The sequence below is a fragment of the Lissotriton helveticus genome, chromosome 1_1, assembly GCF_964261635.1.
Source record: "Lissotriton helveticus chromosome 1_1, aLisHel1.1, whole genome shotgun sequence".
Taxonomy (NCBI): Eukaryota; Metazoa; Chordata; class Amphibia; order Caudata; family Salamandridae; genus Lissotriton; species Lissotriton helveticus.
Window position 1 is genome coordinate 628,776,514 of NC_136057.1, and position 25,774 is coordinate 628,802,287.

The window sequence follows — 25,774 nt, forward strand, 5'->3', positions numbered from 1 at the left end:
ACCCATGACCCCCAGTATCCCATCATGCCTCAGGGGTGACAGTTAGGTCAGTTGTTCTTTCTGGTTCCTTCAGAGAAGGACCCTGGTTACACAGCTCCACTAATTTTCTGTTTTTTGACAGAAAAATACTTAACTTTGAACAACTTTTGCTCTTACTTTGACATTTAACATCTAGTCAAGTAAGATACTGTCTTTTTCAGTCAGTTTAGTGAACATTTTCTTTTGAGAATGCCTTCACTCTTTGACAAATGTCCTTCTTGTGGCAACAAGAAGGCAAAATCAGACAACCACGACGTCTGTATCCTGTGTCTGCCCGAAGATCATGATCCAGGCACCTGTCCTCATTGTGAGCACCTGTCAGGAAGAACTCTCAAGGACAGGGAGAGGATTCGCATTTATGGCCTGGCTCACAGGTCATCAAGAGGAAGATCTCCGGTGAAGAAGGGCTCCAAGAAGGCTCATACATCTTCAAAAAAGAAGTCTTCACACCCTTCAACTTCAGCGTCGGGCTCGGCGCTGAGAAAAGAACCACCATTGGATCATCTCTCTTCTAAACTACCGTCAAAGAAGACCAGGTACGTCGACGTCGAAGGATCCAGTTCCGTCATTGAAATCCCCTCCGCCGGCGTCAACCGGGCGACGACCGGCGTCGAGGAAGGTGACTCCGCCGCCGTCAACCGGGCGACGGTCGGCGTTGAGATCCAAGACCCCTCCGCCGTCGTCAATCAGGCGACGACCGGCGTCGAGGGAGGTCACTCCTCCGCCGTCGTCATCCAGGCGACGACCGGCGTCGAGAAGTGTGACCCCTCCGCCGTCGTCTAAAAAACGACGTTCGGCGTCGAGGACCAAGACCCCTCCGCCGTCGACAGGAAAAAGTCGATCGGCGTCGAGGAGGCAGTCTCCGTCAATGTTTCGTCAGCGCTTGGCGTCGAGGGTGCCCAATACCCCTCCGCCGTCGTCGCACAGACATTCGACGTCGAGGCAGAGGACTCCGTCGACGGCTGGTCATCGCCGTTCGACGTCGAGGCAGAGAGCTCCGTCGGCGACTGGACATCGTCGTTCGACGTCGAGAGAGAAGCCTCCGTCGGCGACTGGACATCGTCGTTCGACGTCGAGAGAGAAGCCTCCGTCGGCGACTGGACATCGTCGTTCGACGTCGAGAGAGAAGCCTCCGTCGACGACTGGACATCGTCGTTCGACGTCGAGAGAGAAGCCTCCGTCGACGACTGGACATCGTCGTTCGACGTCGAGAGAGAGGGCTCCGTCGACGGCAGGTCATCACCGCTCGACGTCGAGGGACCATAGATCCTCGCATAGACAATCAAAGTCGAGATTGTTTGATCCTCCGACTCCCCGAGGGCGCTCGACGGCGAGGGAAGATCGCTCGACGTCGAGGTTTTCAGATGTGGTTATGGTAACGGAGTCAGCTTCCCGTCATTCCACTTCACGGTTCTCTGGCTCCTCAACTGCATCTTCAAAGTCCAGAAGTCCTGTGCGCAAATCTCCTGAGCGTCGTGCAGACCCTTCGGCTGGGCAAATCAGACTATCACCTAGATGGTACAGGTCTTTGGACCATTGGAGAGATTCTGGGGCTGCCAAACGTATGCAGGAATATGCCAGCCCACAGCACAGGTCTCCTCTTCAGGATCTGGTAGAGGAGATGGACAAGCGTAGTCCTCCCAGGCGCAAATCACCTGTGAGAACACCAATCAGATCTCCCAGAAGGTCCCGATCTCCCAGAAAAGGACCTCGTTCAGAGGATCGGATCAGATCTCGCTCTCCTAGGCGGGAGGAGCGTTCAAAAAGATCTCGGGAGAGGAGGCACAGTGCTCACCGTAGACGTCGACGAACTCCGTCTACTTCATCTACCTCTTCTACCAGGTCTTCCAAGAGGGACTACTCCCCTACGTAGATGGACAGTCCTACGTCCAGATCCTCTCCAGTGGATGACATTGGCACGTATTTAGATGTCCTGCAAAGAGGAGCTCAGAAGCTGAGCATTGAAATGTCTGTCCCTCAGGTTACAACGACAGTCATTTTTGAGACTTTATACAAAAAAGCTATCTCCCATCCTCTGCTGCCTTTAGTCCCGGGGATTATGGATCCTGTCAAAGAGGTTTTCCTAACTCCAGCGGCTATCAGAGCGGTGCCAGCCCGCATTCAGGAAAAATACAAACCGGCCTCTTCTGACCCGGTTTTTGTAAAATCTGACCCTCCAGCAGACTCTGTAATTGTGGCAGCGGCGAGGAAGACACATGCAGTTGCCGGTTCCTCTTCAGTCCCACCAGACAAGGACAGCAAATCTCAAGACTCCTGGGGTCGCAAGATTTGCAACTCAGCGGCATCCACTCTTAAGGTTTCTAGTGCGGCTGCGCTTCTGGGTCGATATGACAGATCTTTATGGGACTCCATGGAAAGGTTCAAATCCAAGCTGCCAAAAGAAGACCAGCAGGATTTTGAAGAGACTGTGACAGAAGGATGTCTTGTGGCAAATCAGGTGATCAGCACGGCTGCGGATGGTGCTGTCCTTGCGGCGCATTCCTATTCACATGGGGTTTGTGCCAGGAGGTCGGCCTGGTTGCGCCTTACAGGTCTGAAGCCGGATGCTCAGCATCGCATCCTTAATCTCCCCTTTTCGGGTTCCGCTCTCTTCGGGGAACATGCTGACGAAGAAATGACCCGAATGAAGACGGAACTGGACACAGTGAAAGCGGTGGGTTTGGAGAAGAAGAAAGAATTCAAAGGCCGCTTCAAGACCAACAGGGGGAGAGGGGCTCAACAGAGAGTTCAAACCCCTCAGTGGTCCCAAAATAAGAACCAGGGGAAATCCCAGTTTCGAGGCAAACCCGGCAGAGGTAGAGGAGGTCACCAACAATCCTCTAACACCACAAGAGGAGGCAAGGCCTGAGCAGTGGCTTCCTCTGGCGCCGTTACCCACTCCAGTGGGAGGAAGTGCTTCACAACACCTGGCAGAGTGGGTCAGCATCACAAAGGATCAGTGGGTGCTGAATATACTGCGCAATGGATACAGGCTACGTTTCCGTGCCCCTCCGAAGAACATTCCTCCAAAGAGCTCTTGCCCTCACCAGCTATGCTTGCTCCAAAGAGAGGTAAAAGTCCTACTACAAAAAAGAGCGATAGAGGAGGTTCCTCTCGCTCAAAGAGGAAAGGGAGTTTACTCCAGATATTTTCTTGTCCCCAAAAAAGATCAGGAGGACAAGTTCAGACCAATACTCGATCTGCGACTTTTAAACAAAGTCATTGTCAGAGAAAAGTTCCGCATGTTAGCGCTTCACCAAATATGCCCGCATCTTCAGGTCGTAGATTGGATGTGTTCGGTGGACCTGGAAGATGCGTACTTTCACATCCCAATTGCTCAGCAACATCGCAAGTACTTGAGGTTTGTCGTAGGGAACAAACACTACCAGTACAAGGTGCTACCCTTCGGTCTCAAGTCCGCACCACGAGTCTTCACCAAATGCATGGCAGTGGTGGCGGCTTTTCTTCACAAGAAGGGTCTCCTCATCTACCCATACCTGGACGACTGGCTCCTAAAGGGTCCATCTCCGGTACAGGTAAAGCACGATCTACATCTGTGTCTGCACCAGTTGCGCAGGCTCGGCCTCCATGTGAACCTGGAGAAGTCAGTCCAGCGGCCTACACAGTCCATCCACTACCTAGGCTCCGTTCTGGACACAAAAGTGGGAAAAGCGTTTCCTTCAGAGGAGAGACTTTTTTCCATGAGTCAGAAATGTGGACTCCTGCTAGAGTCTCGGCTTGCAACAGCCCGACAAGTAGCATCCCTGCTGGGTTCCATGGCGTCCTGCATTTTTCTCATCCCAAACGCCAGGCTGAGATTGCGTCCTCTACAGCAGGCTCTGGAGGATCAGTGGGACCAAGCGACAGGACGTTGGGAAGATCGTATCATGCTTTCCCAAACGACAAAAGATGCCATCAAATTGTGTACTCGGAGAAAGAATTTACTGGTGGGGGTACTGTTTCACCAACCTCTTCCATCCCAGTCTATAGTGACGGATGCCTCTCTGCAAGGCTGGGGAGCGCACATGGGTCCGCTTCAAATTCAAGGCCAGTGGTCTGCGCAGGAGCAGACATACCACATCAATATGCTGGAGCTCAGAGCGGTATTCCTGGCTCTCAAAGCTTTCTTTCCAGCGATAGAGTCCAACTCAGTCCTAGTTCAGACGGACAATATGACCACCATGTTCTATCTGAACAAACAAGGAGGTACAAGGTCTCGCCCACTTTCTCGAGAGGCTCAGGCAATCTGGCATTGGCTCCTCTCTCGAGGCCTCACGGTAGTGGCAGTGCACCTTCCAGGCGAGTTGAACGTAAAAGCAGACGCACTCAGCAGGCACTTCGAAGATCAGCCAGACTGGGTGCTAAACGACGAAGTAGTAGAAGAGCTTTTTCGTTGCTGGGGTCGTCCAACCATAGACTTGTTTGCAGACGACGAAAACACCAAATGCCACGCCTTCGCGTCCAGGTTCCACCGGCCAGGGATGCAGGGCAATGCTCTACTGATGGATTGGTCAGGGACATTCGCTTACGCGTTTCCTCCACTGGCTCTGATTCCGAGAGTAGTTTCCAAGCTCCGCAGGTCGAACATGGAAATGATCCCGATAGCTCCGGATTGGCCGCGGCAGTGGTGGTACCCGGACCTTCTACATCTATCTGAGTGTCCACACAGACGACTCCCTTGCAGGCCGGACCTGTTGAGCAAGATGAACGGGAGGATAATGCATCCCAACCTCCCATCACTGAACCTAACAGCATGGCTCCTGAGGTCCTGCAATATGGACATTTGAACTTACCTCCTGAATGCATGAACATTTTAAAAGAGGCTAAGAGGCCTTCCACAAGAGCATCCTATGCGTTCAAGTGGAAAAGGTTTTACTTATGGTGTAGGGATCATCACCTAGATCCGACTAAAGGGCAGGAAGACGTCATCTTGCCATACCTCCTTTCCCTGGGAACTGCTGGTTTAAAGTACGCTTCTATTAGAGTGCATTTGTCAGCCATAGTAGCATACAGAAAATCACCTGATCAGATTTCTTTCTTTCAAAATCCAGTGGTTAAGGACTTCCTCCAGGGGTTGAAAAAAGTGTATCCCCCTGTGCGAAATCCTTCTCCTCCATGGGAATTGAACCTGGTTCTATCCAGGTTAATGTCACCTCCTTTCAAGCCCATCCACAAGGCCTCCTTGCAACATCTCTCTTGGAAGGAGGTCTTTTTGGTGGCGATTACCTCTGCGCACAGAGTAAGCAAGATTCAAGCGCTCTGTGCGAAAGAACCATATACTGTTTTTCATCACAATAGAGTAGTCCTAAGGGCTCATCCATCTTTCTTGCCTAAAGTAATTTCTGATTTTCATATAAATCAGTCCATTTCCCTCCCTTCGTTTTTTCCAAACCCTACGACGCCAGCCGAGCGGTCGCTTCACTCCTTAGATCTTAAGAGAGTGCTCAAGTTCTATTTGGAAATGACCAAAGGGATTAGGAAAACGGATCAACTGTTCGTGAACTATGGTTCAATGCGAACAGGTTTTCCAGCGGCCAAGAGGTCCATCGCGAGATGGATTGTCTCGTGCATTAAATTGGCCTACCAGCTTGCAGGCAAGCCTTTGTTGGGGTCACCCAAAGCGCATTCCACTAGAGGGAAGGCCGCTACAGTAGCTTTCTTGCACGACATTCCAATGTCAGAGATATGCAAGGCTGCGACATGGAAATCAGTTCATACCTTTACAAGGCATTACTGCCTAGAATCTGATTCCAGGGCCGATACTCAAGTAGGACAAGCCTCTTTGAGGAATCTATTTGGGTAGCCTACGGCCTGTACGAGCTTAGTGGTTACTAGGCTTAATATGGTTATTACTGTATTGTTACTCCTTTGCCCGAAGGAGGAGGTGAGGCTCGCTATTCTATTCTAATGCTTATGACTATTGATGAGGATCCCCTGGAAGAGAAGGATTAGTTACTTACCTGTAATCCTAGTTCTCTTCCAGGGGTATCCTCATCAAAGTCATAAGCAACCCTCCCGCCTCCCCGGGCAAAGGAAATTCTTTAATAAGGAGATATTGTTAACCTATCTGTTACTGGGTTTATTTTCAGTCTCCGAAAAGAACAACTGACCTAACTGTCACCCCTGAGGCATGATGGGATACTGGGGGTCATGGGTGCCTTAAAGGCACGGTGTCAGTTTATTGCTATGCAGCTACAGGTTAGCTTTTCAGTCTTTTTAGACTGTGTGTTTGCAATGCAGCCTGGGAGCTTTCTATGCTTCCAGTGAGTTATGAGAATTTCTACTGCTTTCTGAGCATTAAAACAGTTTCTAAAACAAACTTTGTGTTGTTGTTTCTCATGTTTCTAATGCTTATTACTCATGTATGGTGGAAATTCTTTACAGCATATTTCAGCTCTGTTTTTATTTTGGCTGCTATAGCATGTTTTTATATATATATATGTATATATATGTATATATATGTGTATATATATATGTGGGGCAGATATAATATAGTGTTTCCGGGGTCCCGCACATGGGCGGGAATATTCTAATGCTTATGACTTTGATGAGGATACCCCTGGAAGAGAACTAGGATTACAGGTAAGTAACTAATCCTTCTTCGCCCTAGGAGAGATTTATCGAGCCACCAAACTCCTGGGCACTGGGTTCCAGCTCCTGACATCATGGAGCACACTCGGTGACAAGATCTGAATCGAAACCTGCGGATAAGTGCCCCATTCAGCGCCCGTGCCTCTGCGCCGGCCAGCGCCTGGTCAAATGCAAAGGGATCCCGAGAGCTACTCCCCTTGCACTGCCCCTTCGCTGCGGACTTCACCTACCTGCCAATGAAGCCTCTGAGGTGAGCCGCCGGTTTTACAGTCCACCGCAAGTGCCCGGCCGCACACAGTAACATATTTGGAAGTTTGTACTGGCTCCCGCGTTCCCTCGCCGCAATGCCTGATCTCGAAATGGCGGCCCGCCTTCATGCCTGTGCGCGATAACGACGTCCTGGGGGCTTCTAGCAGCGCGGATATACATTCCCGGCCTCACCGCTCTAGAGCCACTCTGTAATGCGCCCACAACCCTGCGTCCTTGGAACAGGAGCAGTCCCCGTGCGCCCCATCGACCAACAGCGACCGGACATCCCAGGGGGACTTGCCTGACTCCAAAATGGCAGCGGAAAAGACACATTTCTAGCGCGAAAAGCGCTATTCGTAGCTTGAGGACGCCATCCATGCCCAGATACACCTGGAAAGCCCAAATATAGCCACCAGGGTCACCAATGATGATCCCAATGCCGCTCAGGTCACAGAATTCAACAGAAGGATCACTAATACTCCCATACTTTCTGTAATCACCTTCTAGTGACTCTATTCCTTGCGCAAAGAGCTCCGTTGCCAGTCCTGAGCCAACTGGTCTTCTTGTGTGTCCCTCGCCTCTCCGCCCAGCCACTACTCTGCCACCACAAGATTACCAGAGGGGGTTTCTGAGGTCAAGTGGCAACGCCTCGACCGGCACCATCACCACATCTGCTGAGTTACGGAGTGTTAGAAGAGCTCCTACCCCGCAACCACACTGCTCACTCAGGTACCACGTGGCGCTTCAAAAATACCAGACGCATCCCACTTCTGTTCTATCAATCACTCAAGACAGTTATTAAACACTTCCTCGGCCTTTGCCCAACCATCTTCTTGGACCTAGCTCTTACGCCAAACTGGATAATTCTCGCCTCATCGCTAGCCCGCTACGGAAAACCAAAAAAATGGCAGAGGGGATTCATAAGAAAAACACCAAGAAAGTGAAACCGGAATCGTCCATACCTGACTCGCCCATCAAGGCAAAAGCAGACCGTAATAGTACTCTGGATATGATCCTAAAAAAGCTGGCGGAGGTTCATGATCTCGCAAAATCGACGAAAACCAACACTGATACTATGCAGCTTGAACTCACTGCGATAAGGGCGGACATGAACTCGGTCCACAAGAGCTTAGACGAAGCAGAGCATAGGATAAGCGATGTTGAAGGCAAATCCAACCTCTCGGCCAAACATATCTCCTAGCTTCAAAGATCGACCGACTCCCTCAGACGCCAAAATGCGGAATTGGAAGACAGAAATAGGAGGGGTAACGTACGCATCTTTGGAGTTCCTGAGAATGCGGAGAAGGATGCTGAATCCTGCGTAGCCTTCCTGGAGGCTTGGATTCCCTCAGTGACGGGCATCTCATTTACCCATGAATTTGAGCTTGACCGAGCTCACAGAGTCCCAACCTTCATCCCTCATGGATACAAAGGCCCTCGTACGTTGATCTGTAAACCACTGCGATTCCAGCCCACTGAAGCTATCCTACAATTCGCCAGACGTAATCATTCCGTCACCTGGGGAGGCCACAAAATCACCTTCACTCAAGACTACTCGAAGGACACGAGGGAAGTCAGAAAAGGCTTCCTAGCCCTAAGAGAAAAACTGAGGTCAAAAGGTATACAGTTCTCCTTTGCAGGTCCGGCAAAATTCAAAATCGCCACCAATGGCAAACCTCGCTTCTTCTCCAATCCTAATGAACTAGCGCTGTTTCTGGAAGATTCGCCTTCGCAGGCAATGGACTCATCTGTCTTCGCATCTAAAAAAAGGAAGACTGACCGACATGAATCTGATCAATCGAGCACGGGTCATGGCTGAGCTGTCCTCTGACTCTCTATGACCTACATTCATTTTGTATATTCCCGTTTTCTTTATACTGCCTGCATATGCCTACATATGCCAGCTTACATCCCTACTAATTGTAAGTCCGTGCTTATGCTCGTGCTAAATTAGCTGGTTTCCAGCCCCCAAGTTGACCCTCGCCAACAGGTAGGCCCTTCTTTTACCTACTTTTGGGTCCATCGCCATGTCACTAGACTATTCGCACTGATACTTGGAGAAACTGGAAGACCTATGTTCCAAAGACTTGCCTACTGTCACTACGGTTATTTGTTACCTGTAATGGTTTTACGATACTAGTCTTTTAGACTAGCTTAAGATATACACTGCTACGAAATACTAGTTAGTTTTTCATGAGTCATGTTTTTACATTTTGACTCTGTTATCTAATGTTATCTCTGTCCTGAAGTGTAATGTTCACACCAGTATCCCCTGCGGAGTCATCATGCTCTACTGTATTTCCTATAGTTATATAGACCGGTATAGTTTTAAAACTGGTAGCCCCGACCATTTCCTGCATTTACAGTCACTTTCTCTAATGGCTTAGAATAACCTAGGTATACCCTGTGAGTAAATACTAGCTAGTTATAAGATCTCTCCTGTTACGATGACATATTTGACTCATCCTACGTTGTGCTTGGACGGTACTGCCGTCGCTGCTCCTATGTTCTAGTTCTGGGGGGAAGGGGGAGGGTTGGGGTATTGAGGGTGCGGGTAGAGGGTGTGGGAGGGGGAGGAGGTTGGGAAATCTTTTGGAATGTTTCAGTATGCCTTATGTACTCTTGTTTTGCTTTTTGTGTTGTCTTTCCATGCTCAACAGTACAGTTATCTAACAAACAGAAATACTACCGGATGATTGTTCGTCACACGTTCATCCAGCCATTTTATGACATACTCAAAACGTTTCGCCGAGCTAGACCAGTTCAAGATCCAGCAACCACCCATACATTAACTCTCACGACAGTAGCTTTATTAATCCACAGGCGATACCCTGCAGCTTAATGACCCACACCAAATCTATATCGGAAGGCCTTAACATTGTCTCCCTAAATGTCAAAGGGCTCAACCACCCGGTTAAACGGAGGAAGGTCCTGGAATATCTAGCCAAAGCCAAGGGTGACTTTTTCCTACTCCAGGAAACCAAATTATCCAACGATGACGCTGAATTTATCAATCAACACTGGATTTCACACACCCTATGCTCCCCAGCCGTACACAAAAAAAGAGGGGTCATTACACTTATTACAAAGAATTCCAATATCTCCGTTGTATCACATACTCAGGATACTGATGGTAGGTTAGTCATGGCTCACCTCCTAAAGAACGATGATCACATCCATGTCCTGAATATTTATGGCCCAAATGGAGACGATCCGATCTTTTGGGACTCCCTCTCCCCCATACTCGAAACAGTACCCCAAGATGAACTACTTGTGGTTGGGGGGACTTCAATTTGCCTCTTGACCCGGTAATAGACCGCCAGTCTCATTGTACCTGTCACCCCACACGCTCACACGATAGTCTGAAACGCCTCTGCTCAAAATTTGACCTACAGGACTCTTGGCGTCTACAACACCCAGATGGTCGTGATTACACGTTCTACTCGACTCCCCATAATTCCTACTCCAGGATCGATTTATATCCTCATCAATAGCCCCTTTACTCACCTTATTGAAGAAACCAACATTGCCCCCAAACTCGTATCAGACCACTCCAGCATCCAAGCTAAGCTAGTAGGCTCCAGATCTATTCTTCCCCCAAAGAGATGGCGCTTCAATGACGACATTTTCACAGAGCCAGAAAACAAGAAAAAAATTGAATCGGCCATACAGGGCTTCCTTGAATTAAACGATACTCCGGGCTCGGACATAGCAAACGTCTGGGACGCACTTAAAGCCACTATAAGAGGGGTGATTATTGGTATTAGGGCGCAAACTAATAAGGCACTGAATCTAGAGCTTGTTACTTTAGAAAGGGACATTAAGAACCTGGAATTATCCCATGCGGCGGACCTCCATAATACTTCGATTCTGAATGACCTCACTAAAAAGAAATACGAATATAACGCGATCCTGAGCAGAAGATATAATAATAAGTAACTTAGGAGCCCCTAGCGACCCAGTGCCCATACGTTTCGCTAAAAATATCCCGCAGACCATAGTTCCCCAACTGACAGCCCTGATTAATATCTCGCTGGAACAGGGAGAGGTCCCCTCTAATTGGAAGGAAGCTGTCGTCAAAGCGCTTCTCAAGAAACCGTCGCTCGACCCCACAGACCTTTCCAACTACAGACCTATTTCACTCCTCCCTTGGATAGGTAAAATCACCGAAAAACTCGCGAATAAAAAGCTGTCCCACTACCTCGAGTCAAACCATCTCCTCAACGACTCACAGACAGGCTTTAGACCAGGTCAGGGCACGGACACTGCTCTCCTTGTAGCAGTAGAAAGAACTAGGGAAATCATCGACACAGGAGGATCAGTGGCAGTGGTCCTCCTAGACCTAAGTGCGGCCTTTGACACGGTCAGTCACCAGGTCCTAACCCACCGTCTCAGGAATATTGGGGTCAAGGGCAGAGCACTGAAGTGGCTATCGTCCTTTCTCTCCCGACGCTCCTACCAAGTATGGGAAGGCGAAAGCCGCTCCCCCTCCATCCCCCTCCAGTGTGGTGTGCCTCAGGGCTCTTCCCTGAGCCCCACGTTGTTTAACGTCTACATGGCCCCACTGGAGGAACTCGTCTCACCCTTCGAAGTCACTATCGTCAGCTATGCTGACGATACACAACTGGTGGTGACACTCTCCCACCCAAAGCTTGAGCCCTCCAATCTCCACGACTGCCTCTCCAACGTACATCAGTGGATGAGTGACTCCGCTTTGAAGCTAAACGGCTCCAAGACAGAGATCCTGCTCCTAGGACAAAAAACTATGAACCTCCCCTCTAACATCTGGCCCGCCTGCATGGGGGAACCCCCCACTCCCAAGAAGGAGGTAAAAAGTCTCGGAGTGTGGCTGGAGACCGACCTTACCTTCAGGACCCAGGCAAGAAAGACAGCCGGCATATGCTACGGTCTACTTAAGTCTTGCAGGAAGGTAATTCCACTACTACCTTTCCAGTCGCGGCTCATGCTGATCCAGGGCCTAATTCTATCCAGGCTGGATTACAGCAATGCCATCTACCTGGGCGCCCCAGAATCCACTCTTCAAACTCTACAAAAAGCCCAAAATGCCGCAGCCTGACTCCTTACAAACACCCCGGCCAGATCATCTGCCAAGCCCGCACTTAGGAAGCTGCACTGGCTCCCTATTAGGGAAAGGGTCATTTTCAAGGCCCTTTGTCTTGCCCATAAGGTTCTCCACAACACCGGCCCTCCCATACTTAACAACTGGATCAGCCCCTATAGACCCACGAGAGCGCTTCGTTCGGAGCATGGAAACCTCATTACGATCCCCAAGGTGAAAAAGGCCCGCTTAGGTGGCCGCCGCTTCTCGGTTAATACTGGTAAGAAGTGGAATGCACTCCCTTTGAGCATCAGAACAGAACCCAACCTCCTCCGGTTCAGAAAAGCACTTAAAACTCTACTCTTCCCCTAAACTGGCATTTTTCCTGACTACACCCCTTCGTGAGTAACAAGGTCTAGCGCTGGGATACCCAATGGGTGACTACGCGCTCTACAAAACTAAAAAAAATAAATAAATAAATAAATAAAGAGCAGGGGTGTGGGTTAATAAATTTAAATCCTTGAGGCTGTGTGAAGGTAACAAAGCAGGGAAACTATTAGCATCCTATCTAAAACATAAAAATAGACAATTCAACATTGCCTCAATCAAGGATCAAAACAACACTATCCAAACTAAACAAAACCACATCCTACACACCTTCAAGTCCTTTTACGAGGATCTGTACAAGAATAAATTAGACTTTGATCCTCAAGCGTGCTCTACATACCTGAGCTCCCTAGGCCTCCCAAAACTCAACAACGCGGATAATCTGAAACTGAATTCCCCACTTTCCTTACAAGAAGTCTCGGACTCCATTAAAACCCTCAAACGCAATAAAGTACCAGGCCCCGACGGCTTCTCTGCCGGTTTCTATAAGGAACTTGGGCCCGCATTAAGCCCAACCCTTCTAAAATTGTTCCAGTCCTTTCCCTCAAAAAAAGGAGTAACGAAATCAATGAGTGAGGCCACCATTATTATCATACCCAAAGAGGGGAAGGATCCGCTATTAACAAAAAATTATAGACCGATATCCTTGATAAACCTGGACTGCAAGATCTACGCCAAAATCCTCGCGTCCAGACTGGACTTGATCTTGCCTAAATTAATTAGCACATCACAGGTTGGGTTCCTAAAGCATCGCATGTCTAATGACAATACGAGACTTCTCTGCCATGTTATAGAAAAGGCCAAGGCGTTTGATGCCCCCTCCGTGGCTATTACCTTAGACGCGGAGAAGGCGTTCGACAGAGTCTCTTGGCTCTTCCTTAAACATTGTATGTCCACCTTCAACTTAGGTAACACCTTCATAGATATGGTCATGGCTTTGTATCTCTCCCCATCCGATCGCATTGCCATAAATGGCTCATTGTCAGATACATTTGGCCTGGAACAGGGGACCAGACAGGGCTGTCCCCTCTCCCCATCACTCTTCCTCCTGGCAATGGAACCTCTCATCGCCAACATTAAAAAGAACGACAACATCAAGGGCGTAAGCTTTGGGGATACTTGTGTTAAACTAGCCGCATACGCGGATGATATCCTGATAGTGACTGAATCTCCGGAGCCTTCCATCACCGCCTTGATGTCAACCATTGAATCATATTCCGCCCATTCAGGGTATAAACTTAATCGGGAGAAATCGGAGGTCAAACCTCTAAACATCCTAGCCACTAAGGACATGTTGGGGAACTCTGGGCTCTGCTGGCAATCAGGGTTTATAAAGTACCTGGGGATAGAGTTTGGGGACTCCCTTATGGAAACCCTTCTACAAAATGAGAAGACCACCCTAAATAATATAAAAAAACAACTAGATGGATGGTCCCCTCGCTTCATCACGTGGTGGGGTAGAATAGAAACCATCAAAATGATGATCTCCCCCCTGGTAAACTACCTTATTTCAATGCTTCCTCTAACACTCACCCAAGATTTCTTCCATAAATTGGACCAATCCATAGCCAACTTCCTGTGGAAAGGGAAAAAAGCGAGGATCAACATTAAAAAATTACGATTGGACAAATCATTAGGAGGGGTCAACCTACCGGACTTTAGACACTATGAGACCGCTTTCCTAGCGAGACAAGGTACCCACTGGCTAGCCCCCGCGGTAAACTACACCCCAGTTTGGCTGGAAGTCGAACAAGCGATCCTAGACGGAATCACCCCGGCTGCGGCCCTCTCACTCAATTTAAATGAACTAGCCCACTCGAAATCGATCTTTCATAACACGAAAATGGCTCTTCTTAAAATAGATCAATTTCTAGATCATAGCATATGCCACTCTGGTTGGGAGTCTTTATGGAACAATTGATACATACTGCACAAAGGCAAACACCTGCATAATTCTCACTGGGTTAAGAAAGGTATCTTCTTCCCGCACCAATTATTCGAGGGGTCAAACTCTATCCCGTTCAGAGTCTTGCAAATTACCTATGGCCTGGCGCCTTTAGAGTTTTATACCTTCCTATACATAAAAGCCGCCTTCTCTAAGGCGAAACTCTCCCTAATACCACCCTCCCTCCCATCTTACCTCAGTAGATTAAACAGACTTGGACATCAAGTGTCACATCTTTACAAACTTATTCGCCCCCAACATACGAATCTCACCGCACCACTCACTCAGTTTTGGTCTGAAATGTCATCTAGACCGATTTCAGAAGCGGACTGGGCCAATACCTGGGAATCTTGCATGCGACATAAAATTAGCCCGACTTTATCCCAGACCAAATATTGGTTCCTCCACAAAACCTTCTGGACTCCTGCGCGTCTTTATGCCCATAACATCAGCCAAGACGCCTTCTGCTGGAATTGTAAACGGGCGGAGGGCGACCTCGCACACATCATTCTACATTGCGACTGTGTTACCCCATTCTGGGACAAGATATTCGACTTCATCAGTAAAATTCTCCCTATCTCCCCGTCCAGAGAACTTCCTTACCTAGCTTTTGGTTTCACTCTAGAGCCCTCCCTCCACGCCGACGACAGGGCGCTACTTGATCTCATGCTCACTGCAGCTGCTAAAATTGTCCTCAGTAATTGGAAGGATTCTAGCAAGGCTACCTTTGCTTGTTGGCTCAACTGGATAATTAGCCTCAGGGGAGCGGATAACATAGCTCTCCAACAATCACCATGGCGCCCCCCTATGAGAAAGATGTGGTCTACCCTTGACAGTTATTTTACCACCCATAAACCACCTTAGATATTCTCTACCCCCCGCCCCCCTTCGATGCACTTGACGCCTCACAATCAAACAGTGTGGAGCTAATATGATACTTCGGTTCACCCTGAAATCCTGAGTCCCACCTACATATATTTGGTGCTATAATTTACATGAAACTATCCGGATACACCGCCTACGGAAGTATGTATTATTGTGTAACCTATTGTATATTGCTTTTTCCCCCCTTTTTCGCTTTATTGTACTGTACTGTTCTTCTGTAATAATGTATGTTTTTAAGTCTGTAATATTTGTATTTTATTTAATACTGAAACACCCAATAAAAACCTATTTGAATTAAAAAAGAAATGTCTTTGAGAGGTTTGTGGTCAGTTTTGACCACAAACGTGCTCCCCCACACAAACCTAAGCTTTTACACAGCCCAAGACACAGCCAAAGCCTCTTTTTCTTTAACTGAATAATTCAGTACCGCCCTTCTCAAACTCCTGGAAATGAACAAAATAGTTCTTTCTAAGCTGTTATGTCTTTGTAAAAGGACTGCTCCAAGTCCTTCAGACATAACTATTGATTGCCCCGGCTCGAAACTCTGTAGACACGATGCCTTTCTTAGTGTTTTCTTTATTGAACAAAATTCAGACTCACTCTTCATTCCACACAAAAGGGGTTCCTTTCTTTAGCAGAGATCTCAAAATGTTTGTCTTATAAACTTATTATAGTATTCAGACTTCCCCAAGAATTTGATCACTTGCTCTTTAGATGGACTAACAAAATTGCTTATAGTCTCAATGAGCTCACGTTTTGGTTTGATACCGTCTGGCATTATTTCGTGACCAAGATAATCTATTTATTCTAGATTAAATTTGCATTTGCTTGCTTGTAATGTTACCCCCTTGTCTTTAAATCTTTGTAACAAGCCACGCACCCTTTGATTATGCAGACTGACATCCTCACCATACACAAGGACATAGTCATGGTAAATATTTATTCCCAAAATTCCTCCCAACATTCTTTCTATGACGCGCTGAAAGACAGCGGAAGCAGATATTAACCCAAAAGGCATACGCACACATTTTAACATGCCAAACGGGGTAACAAACGCTGTCAAGTCTCGGGACTCATGGTGAAGTCTGATCTAGTGGTATGCAGAAGTGAGATCCATAGTCGTAAAATATTTTGCACCTTTTAGGATAGAAAGCATTTCATTTATATTTGGCAGGGGATAGTGATCAACCATGACATTCTTATTTAACTCAAGTAAATCCACTCAAAGGCGAACTTCACCGTCAGCCTTCTTTGCCATGACCACCGGAGCCAACCATTCTGTTGCTTCTACTTCCTCAATCATAACATTACTTTTTAACTTATCTAACTCAGCCTTCATCTTGTCTTTAAAGAGTAAAGACCTTACTCACAGCAGGTTTGGCTCTTTTTTTAATTCTTATTTTGAGAACATAATACTTCAAACAGCCCAACTTTTTGTCAAAAAACTCAGGAAACTCTCTCAAAATCAGGCTTATTGGACCCTACTTTGTTGACCTAAAAGGTTTGCCTCAGTTTAACTGAAGGATTCTCATTAAGGTCAAGGTACACACCAAGTTCTTTCTGGTGATTACCTACTGATAAGGGAGTCACCTCTCACAGAAACATACATTTTCCCTACAATTAATCTATCTTTAAAATGAATCAACCCATTAAAATACCCTACTAGCTTTATAGGTTGCCCACCATATCCTTTTTGGCAAATATCTGTGTTGGACTTGGCCCTTCTTGCAGGTTCACCCCTAAACGTTTTGCTTTTATATGTGACCTGGTGTTGGTTGTTTTTGGCTTCTGCGCTCTTTACCACTGTGTCCCAGTGTAAAGTGCGTGCACACTCTGAGTGCGCGTGTGAGATTGGCCTGCCGTCCCATAGGAATGCATGGGGGCTATGTGTGTCCATGGTAGTTCCTGATGTGTGGGGAGTGCAGGGTCGAATTTGGTATGTGCGGACTCGTGTGATTAACTGCTGCGCGATGATATGCGTGGATTTATTGTGTCTAGTGTGAAAGTGCCACTTCTAGAAGTTGGCATGTCTGTGTAGTAAATGTGAATTGACTGTCTGGCTTGTGATTGGCTGGAGCTGGCTGGTGTGCCTGGCTCCAGGAGTCAGGATGGGTCTGCCCCGGTGGTGAATGGAGAGATCTGCATGTTGATGGGAGGGAGGAGTGCACCTGGGACCTGAATAGGGCTGGGCCTTCCTTACACAGTGCTGGTTCCGCCCCCTGTGGTGCGACTGATGTCCCTAGCCTGCCCTGTGAATGGGGAGAGGGGCTGAGCACAACAAAGTGCTCTAGAACCAGCTGCGTCTGGTTTTCCCCCTGCCCTGCAGCCTAAGGCAAAAGAAATGTGTATATAAAAAGAGGCTGTGACCCCATGGAAAATGTTCTCTCTGTGGATCCTATCTTGAGGGGGGCCTGCTGCTGCTGGTCGCCAGGAGGTACCGCCACTGGGGACTGCCTTCCTGCCTGGAGGGCCCTGTGAGCTGCACCCTGGGCCCAGCCCTTGCCCCCTGCCTTACTTCCCTGGGCTTTACCCTGGACCTGAGACTTTGGACTCTGTGGGACCTTCAGCTCTAGTGCTTTGAGGGTGCTGCATCGCCAGAGCAGATGCCCTTTTCCTGCCCAGGGAGCTGCCCCGCCAGATTGGTTATTTATGTGCTTGGCAGGGGCCCGTCCTGCCTTTTGTTCCTAGCTGGTGCCTACCCCGTATACTGCCGCTTTTATTGCCTAAATTCTAGAGAGGGTGCCCACCCCGCTGTACTTTAGCGGGTGCCCACCACGCATGTCCGCTTATTTCTTAATTTCGAGAGACCCTACCCCTCGTTTTACCCCGAGAGAATCAACGCCGCCAGCCCGGGGACTTCCCTGTAGAGTGCTGTGCCAGCCTACTAGACGCGCTGGGATTGGTTCCAACCTTTCAGGGATTCCCACCATGTCATCGCGGGGCCGCGCTGGGAATGGTCCCAGCCTTCCAGGATTCCCGCCGCGTCATCCCTGGGCCACGCAGGGATTGGTCCCCGGCCTCGAGGGCCCTCCCACGCTCTGGGAGAGAAGCGAGGCTCAGCCTGGGACCGGGGAGAATCCCGGAGAGAAGAATCGCCCGGCCTGCTGCGGAAGCGCCGGTAAGTAGAAGCCGGCTGGTGGAGCAGAAACCCAGGCACCATGCCGGTGCCTTTGTTAGAGCAGCCCGCTTAGCAGAGGGCTGCTCCAACGAAACTAGCCACATCAGAGTGGCCCCGGAAGGCAGCGGGCCGCTCCAACGTGGGAAGCCTTTGTAGTACTTGGAGCCCCCACTCCACCAGGGGCACATCATTGTTTTACAGGTCCCGGGGGGGGGGGGCCCGGGTCCTTGCCCGCATTCTCCCCCCATTGCTCCCCAAGCCTGAGGGCTCCAACGAGGCCCCAGTTGTTGCTCCTAGGGTTTCATTTCCATAGCCCACGAGGCTCCCACGTCTGGGCCATTTTCTGAATCAGAGCCTGCGAGGCTCCCACGTTGTTTTGGGGGCACAGTTGTTTCTTTAGGAACCCCAGAGGTGAGCCAGGAGGCACACTGGTGCCAGGCTCAGTTTCCCCAGCTGCCCAGCACTTAGTGGGCAGCTGCAACGTTTAGGTGGTGCCCTGCGCATTGCTGCGTTGGCAGCCTGTAGCCCTGACTCTGCTGGACAAAGGGCGTTTAAGCCCCCGAGAGGCAAAGTTGGCCTGGGGTCAGTAAATCTGATTCTTGCGCAAGGTGATTACCTACTGTGTTTATGATAATTGCCTAATGTGTATTTCGGCATAATGTGCTTTGCCTTTATGCTTGTTTCCTACTTCTAAATGTGCTCATGCTTAGAAGGTTGTTTTGCCTACTATAGTTATGCTAGTCAGTTTATGTGTCCCTGCGTGATCTATGCCTAAGGTGATTTGGATTGCGTAGCGTGTACCTACCTTTTACCAGTGGTTGCTGGTTGTGTTCTACAAGTGTTATTTGGTGCTACAATTATTATATGTTCTAAGTGCTATTTTCTACTAAGTGCTGATTCGGTCAGTGGTCCACGTGACCCTGTCCTGGTGTAAATAATCCCCTGTAAATACTGCCCAGTGCCAGTTGGCACAATTTAACTGTGTGAATATGATCTAATGTGTTTATGGTAATACAAAGGCTATTTTTATATATAATGTGTTTATGGTAATAAAAGGCTATTTTTATATATGAGCTTGTGTGGAGATCCTTTTTGTGGTGTGCCTAGTGTGTTGCTCTGTGTGTGTGTTGGGCAAACGCTTTACACATTGCCTCCTGGATAAGCCTGACTGCTCGTGCCAAGCTACCAAGGGGGTGAGCGGGGTTATCTTTGGCGTGTAACTCCCTTGCCCTGACTAGAGTGGTGGTTTCTGCCTGGTTTTGGCGCAAGCCTTAGCCAACCAGAAATCCCATTTCTAACAGTCTGGTTTAAACAGTTTGACCTTGTGTGGTACATTTTCTTCAAAGAAAACCCTAGGAGTTAATGTTATCTTGGCACCAGAGGCAAACAGCATTGATACAGAAGCACCTTCTACTTGCACTACTTCCGAAAGTCCTCCAGTACCATCTTAAATTTTCATAATGATTTCATCATCCGATGCGTAATCAACAAATTCACAACTGACTTTTTAAATATTTTTCTTTTGTACATAATTGCCCTTTGGTTTAGAACTCCGACAACAACTTGAAACATGCCCTTTCTTTCCACATCTTTTGCAGGTAGCTTTCCAACCCACACATCCCTTAAAATTGGCATAATGTCCAAGATCATCACACCTATAACATTTCCCTGGATTAGTCTTCACCTCATTACTAGAATCTTTCTGAAAGAAGCGTGGAGTATAATAACTAGCATTGTTCTTTTTTCGGACAGACACAGTTTGTGCTGTTTCCTCTTTGAACTTAGTGCTACCCTTCTTTATCTCCTCAACACATGCTTTTCTATGTTCCAGAACTTTTGGCAAGGGTGACAACCTCAGATAAGGAAGGGTCATCTTTTTGCCAAAAGCTTTCTTTTGCTTTTTTGACAGAGCAGCCCAACATATACTGGTCACGTAGTCCTTCATCAATCTTGACACCAAAAGAACACGTGGATGCCAGCTTCCTTAGAACAGAAACTTATTGCTCTACAGATTCACTAGACCTTTGCATACGCCAAATTGATAACCTTATGAAACCCTTGATACTTTTGGGAAATAATGTGAAGCTAATTTTCTTTATACAGATTTCATATTCATCTAGATTGTTACTTAACTCCGCAGATAAGTCGGGTAAGTGCTGAAAAACTTCCTGACCTTCAGAGCAAAGACAATGAAGTAATAAGGACATTTTGCGTTCCGCACTTAAAGATGTTCCACACACCCTGGTGTAGTTTATAAAGACATTCTTCCATTTTTTCCAAGGGATTTGTGGTTCACCTGGGTTCGTGAGAAAGAAAGGTAGAGCAGGGACATTCTACAGGATGGCGCGATACAGAGTTGACTGAGAGGAGAAAATGAGGTTAAACTTTTATGAGTATCAAAAAGAGCAATGTCAAATATTCGTGCCAAATAAATATAAAAGACCTCTTAGAGAACCATGTATGCAATTCTATGTCAGGACCGGAGGCTTCGGATTATGCTTTTTGTCCTTCACTATTTATTAAAGAAACAAAACACAGCAGCCTTAGAAAAGCTTAAAACAATGCTTATATGCAGAAAAACCAAGAAGCATTGAAAAACAGAATTTTTGTATGTCCAAGAAACTACAACTCCCATGGGACCGTCATAATAGTCCATAGTGTAGTCCTTCCATAGTGTCCATTCAAGGTAGATAGCCAGTCCCTCTTCCATCTTCCTCCTCTTTCTTCGCTGATCACGCAGCCAGTTAAGTACTATTTTTTAGTTCTCATATTTATGGAGATTATTGTTGCGTTTGCCGTCTTTGAGGGACGGGGGTGAGTGGGGCTCTGTTGTTTATGATCGTGCTCTTTCTTTTTCAGAGCCCCTCGGTCGCAGGAGCGTTCTCGCTCCTTAAGCGACTTTTCCCGGTTGCGGTGCGGTGATTACAACACCCACCAGGGGGCGCTCGCTCGTCTCGCTGGCTCCTCGGCGCGCTCTCCTCACTCTGAGGAGCCGCGCTGAGGAGACAGCCTGAACCGGAGCTTTGCCCTCTCCACCCCGCTACGCCCGGAATACCGGGTCTGTATCTTTGACCTCAATTATATTTACTACGCCCCTCGGGGTCTGTATTGCGGCGGTGACCGCGGAAAGCGCCAGTAGGTGAAAGTTGCACTTCACTGCTTTTTCGTGTGGTTTTTGAACGCGCATTGGGGGTGACGGATCCGGTCTCTGTGTGGAGGGTCAGCGCGTTGGGGGTTGGTGTTGCCCTACTTGCCAGTTTGTTTGGCCCAAAAGTGTATTGCAGCCTTGTAGTCTGCCCATACATATAATTCCTGACACCCTGTGTTGTGGGTAAGGCTTAACCCCTTCGCTGCGGGGGTTAATTTCCCGCTGTGCTGGGGGGTAGGGGGTGCGCACGGCGCTCCTGTGCTCATGACGAGCTCAGCTCGTCACAGGTGCATTACCTGCCGTGGAACGCTCAGCACAGCAGGGGAATTATCCCCGCATGCGAGCGTTCCACGGCTCATGACGAACTGAGCTCGTCATGAGCACCGGAGCGCCGTGGCTCATGACGAGCTCAGCTCGTCTCAGCTCGTCATGAGCATAGAAGAGGTTAAGGGGCATTTTTGGTCTCATTCCTTCCTAGCAAGCCATGGAGCAAGGGGATTATTTTGAAGAGGAGTCACACTCCTATTTACAAGATGAGGAGTTTTACTAGGCCGTCGATAGTTCTATCTACTGCTGCGTGACCGAAGTGGTGGGTCCCATGGAGGACTGCCTTTCAGCGCGCATCGTAGAAGAATGCGCAAAGCTTGCGCAAGCCCATATGGGAGCACCTACTGGTGGCCCGGGCCCCTCAGGTGAGGGCCCTCCCGCCCCGAAGAAGCCCTGCAGGGAGGGGGCACTGGAAGGGGGGCAGGGGGTGGACAGGTGCGCCTTGAGCGTCTCAGAGACGCTTTTTTGGCCAAGGCGACTGCTGTCCCCTCCGCGCCACTTTTGGGTCCTGAGCCCTCGGTGGCTTCGGGGACTGCTCCTCCGTCTCCGGGGGCGGATTACCCCAACACGGATGACGATGAGGAGTCGGTGAGCTCTTGGCGCCCCTCGGGCTCGGCCGCGGAGTTACCCCGGGACAGTTCAGGCATGTTGGACCCGGATGAGATCATGCATCCGCGGTCCGCTGCCTGGACGCCGGGTGACGCGGTGGCAAAGTTCGTGCCGGGTCGCCTGCGTAAGCCCTTGGAAAAGGAGGCTAGGGGGTGCCTGAGAGGGGAGTGTCCAAGGCCCACGCTAGAGGGTAAGGTGGCCCTGACGCCCGAGTTAGACCCAAAAATGGCCACCTTCCTGGCGAAATTTATGAAGGACCCGCGCAAGGGCATTGACCGCTCCTGGCGGTCATGCCAAGATAAATTGTTGGACGCGGTTGGGCCCGCCACGAAGATCCTCGATATGGCGGAAGAGGCGAAGGCCACAGGCACTGTTATTTCCCCGGAGGTCTTGTCGAACTGGGCACAGCGGGTAATAATTATTTTAGGGAATGCCAACTGCGCCCTGTCGACCGAGCGTAGTAGGTCACTGCTCATTAAGCTTGATCCAAAGTTAGGAGATTTAGCTTCTTTGGAAGCGGGAGCGGTGGCCCAGGGTGGCCTCTTTGGAGAGCCGTTCATTATAGAGCTGGGAAAATTTGTGTCCACCTTCACATCGCTGGATAAGGCACAGTCCAGCATTAAGCGTGTTTTTCAACAACGTTTCTTCCAAGGAGCCGGTCGTGGCAGGGGCCGCTCGACCGGCTGTGGAGGACAGAATGCCAGTAATAGAGGGCAAGGCTCCGGCAGAGGCCAATATCAAACCTCAGCCAACTTCAACAACTTTTACCCCACGAGGGGGCAGCGCTTCGGCGGTCGGGGTTACCGCAAGAATCCTGGACCCAACAATTCCAACGGTGAGTGTCATTCCTACGGACCAGGTTCTCATGGGAGGTCGACTAGCGGCCTTTTACGAGGAGTGGGCGTTGCTTACTGCAGACGCTTGGGTTTTGCAAACCGTGCGTGGTTTTCACATAGAGTTTTACGATCGGCCCGTCCAGACGTTTTTCCCGCGGCCGATAGTATTTTCCGAGTCCGACACGTGCTTGATAGACGGAGAGATCTCGGAGTTACTTCACAAGGGATGCATCCGTCAATCAACGCGCCATCTATCTGGGTTCCTCAGCAATGTCTTCCTGGTGGACAAGACGGATGGGGGCAAACGTCCGGTGATCAACCTCAAAGATTTCAACGGTTGGTTGGTCTACCGGCATTTCAAAATGGAGGGGATTCACCTCCTGCGGGATGTACTCCTTCCTCGGGTTTGGATGGTGAGCAGGGCTCGCCAAATCCACTCGCCCGCTCGTATTTGCAAGGGAGAATGGATGAGGACGAGCTATTTTTAGATCCTACTCGCCCTTTCTGGCGAGTAGGAAGTCAAACTAACTTTTGTCCTCTCTCTTTGAAAACAGAGCAAAAGTGACAAGATAACACGATTTAAAGGCATTTTTATTGCTCACAAAAGGAATGAGCAATAAAGATGCCTTTAAATCTTGTTATCTTGTCACTTTTGCTCCGTTTTCAGAGACGGAGGTCAAGTGGGTTGCAGTCAGGTCGAGGGGATTTTCCATGGTACTAGACCTGCAGGACTAGTACCATTTCTCGGATTTGTCGAGCCCTGGTGAGGCTAGACCTCAAGGACGCTTATTTGGTGGTTCCCATTTATCCTCCTCACCGTCGTTTCCTTCAGTTTTGCTGGAAAGACAAAGTCTTCGAGTTCACCGCCCTTCCATTCGGGCTTTCCTCGGCCCCTTGGTGCTTCACGAAGGTGTTGCACCCGGTGGTGGAATACCTGCGAGGGCAGGGTATTCGGATGATCGTCTATTTGGACGACATCCTTCTGATTGCCCAGTAAGCTTGACCGCTCAGCTCCAACAGGCGTTTTCGCTTCTCCAAAGACTGGGTTTCGTCATCAACGGCTCCAAGTCGGTCCTGGTTCCGTGTCAGAAGCTTACGTTTCTGGGGTTTGTCATAGATTCCATCGAAGCTTCGCTCAGTCTTCCCTCGAGGAAGATAGCCAAGATCAGGCATACGTTGCGACAGACGATTTCAAAGGACCGGACCTCTTTACGGCAGGTGGCCAGGGTGGTAGGACTTCTATCATCCTCCATCCAGGCAATGTTTCCAGGGCCGTTGCATTACAGAGCGCTCCAGCGCCTCAAGGCCCAACATCTTCAGAAAGGCATGTCTACGACCAAATGGTGCCCCTCTCAGCGGAAGTGAAGGAGGAAATGTCGTGGTGGCTTTCACACATGAAAGCATGGAATGGTCGGGCGATTTTCGGGTCCAGTCGCGGATCTGGTGATAGAGTCCGACGCCAGCAGGTTGGGTTGCGGTGCCCGCTGCGGGGATTTCTCCACCGGCGGCGCTTGGTCCTCCGAGGAACAGCAGTTGCATATAAACTGTCTGGAGCTGCTGGCAGGGTCGTTCGCGGTGCGCTGCAGGACCAAGGATTCAGCGACGTCCTGCGTCCTCTTAAAGATGGACAATGTCTCAGCGGTTTGATACGTCAACGACCTGGGAGGCCCAAGTTCTCGAGCTCTGGCGAATTTAGCAAAGAATTTCTGGGACTACTGCCTAACGCATCACATATCTGTGACGGGCGTAATACTTACCGGGTCATACCAATTAGGTAGCGGACTGGCACTCCAGACACCTGAGGGATGCCAGTCAGTGGATGTTGGACATTCCGGTTTTCCAATGGCTGAACGACCGATGGGGTCCGTTTTCAGTGGACTTGTTTGCGTCCCGACTGGACCACCAACTTCCGCGGTATTTCAGTTGGAGGCCGGACCCTCTAGCGGAGGCCATGGACGCCTTTCTTCAGGATTGGAGTGGAGAGAAGCCCTTTGCGTTTCCCCCTTTCTCGATGGTGGTGCGGACGGCGGCCCAGGTTCGCCGTCAGGAGGTGAAGATGGTGTTGAGTACACCGCTCTGGAGGTCTCAAGTCTGGTTTCCGGATCTTCTGGAACTTTCTTGGGATTTTCCAATCCTACTCCCCCAGTTTCCTCACCTCCTGCTCAATCCGGATCGGGAGCCGCATCCTCTCATCGTTCAGGGCTTTCTCCGCCTCATGGCATGGAGGCTTTCCGGCGCCTGGTCGCTCCCGGGCCTTTCGAGATCAGCTGAGGGCCTGCTGTCCAAAGCCTGGGCTGATAGTACGGCAAAGCGCTACAAATCCGCTTGGATTAAGTGGCTGCGTTGGTGTCTTCGAAGGGACCTGGATCCCTTGGTCGCAGTAATCGTTCCAATCTTGAATTTTCTAGCTGAATTGGCATCTGAAGGCCTAGCATATAGAATAATTAACGCTATGCGTTCCGCAATTTCAGCGGGTCACCATCGGGGGAGGGTTCCCCGGTAGGAGAACATCCTTTTGTTTGCAGGCTCTTGCGAGGTATTAGTCTTTCGTTGCCTCCGGAACCCCGGTATTCAGTCCTGT

General features: G+C 49.3%; 1 protein-coding gene across 2 annotated transcripts in view; it reads left to right on the top strand.

Moving 5' to 3' along the window:
- The window catches only part of LOC144814965 (glioma pathogenesis-related protein 1-like), a 546,100-nt gene that overhangs the window by 41,850 nt on the left and 478,476 nt on the right, over positions 1-25,774 (top strand). The window lies entirely within an intron of this gene.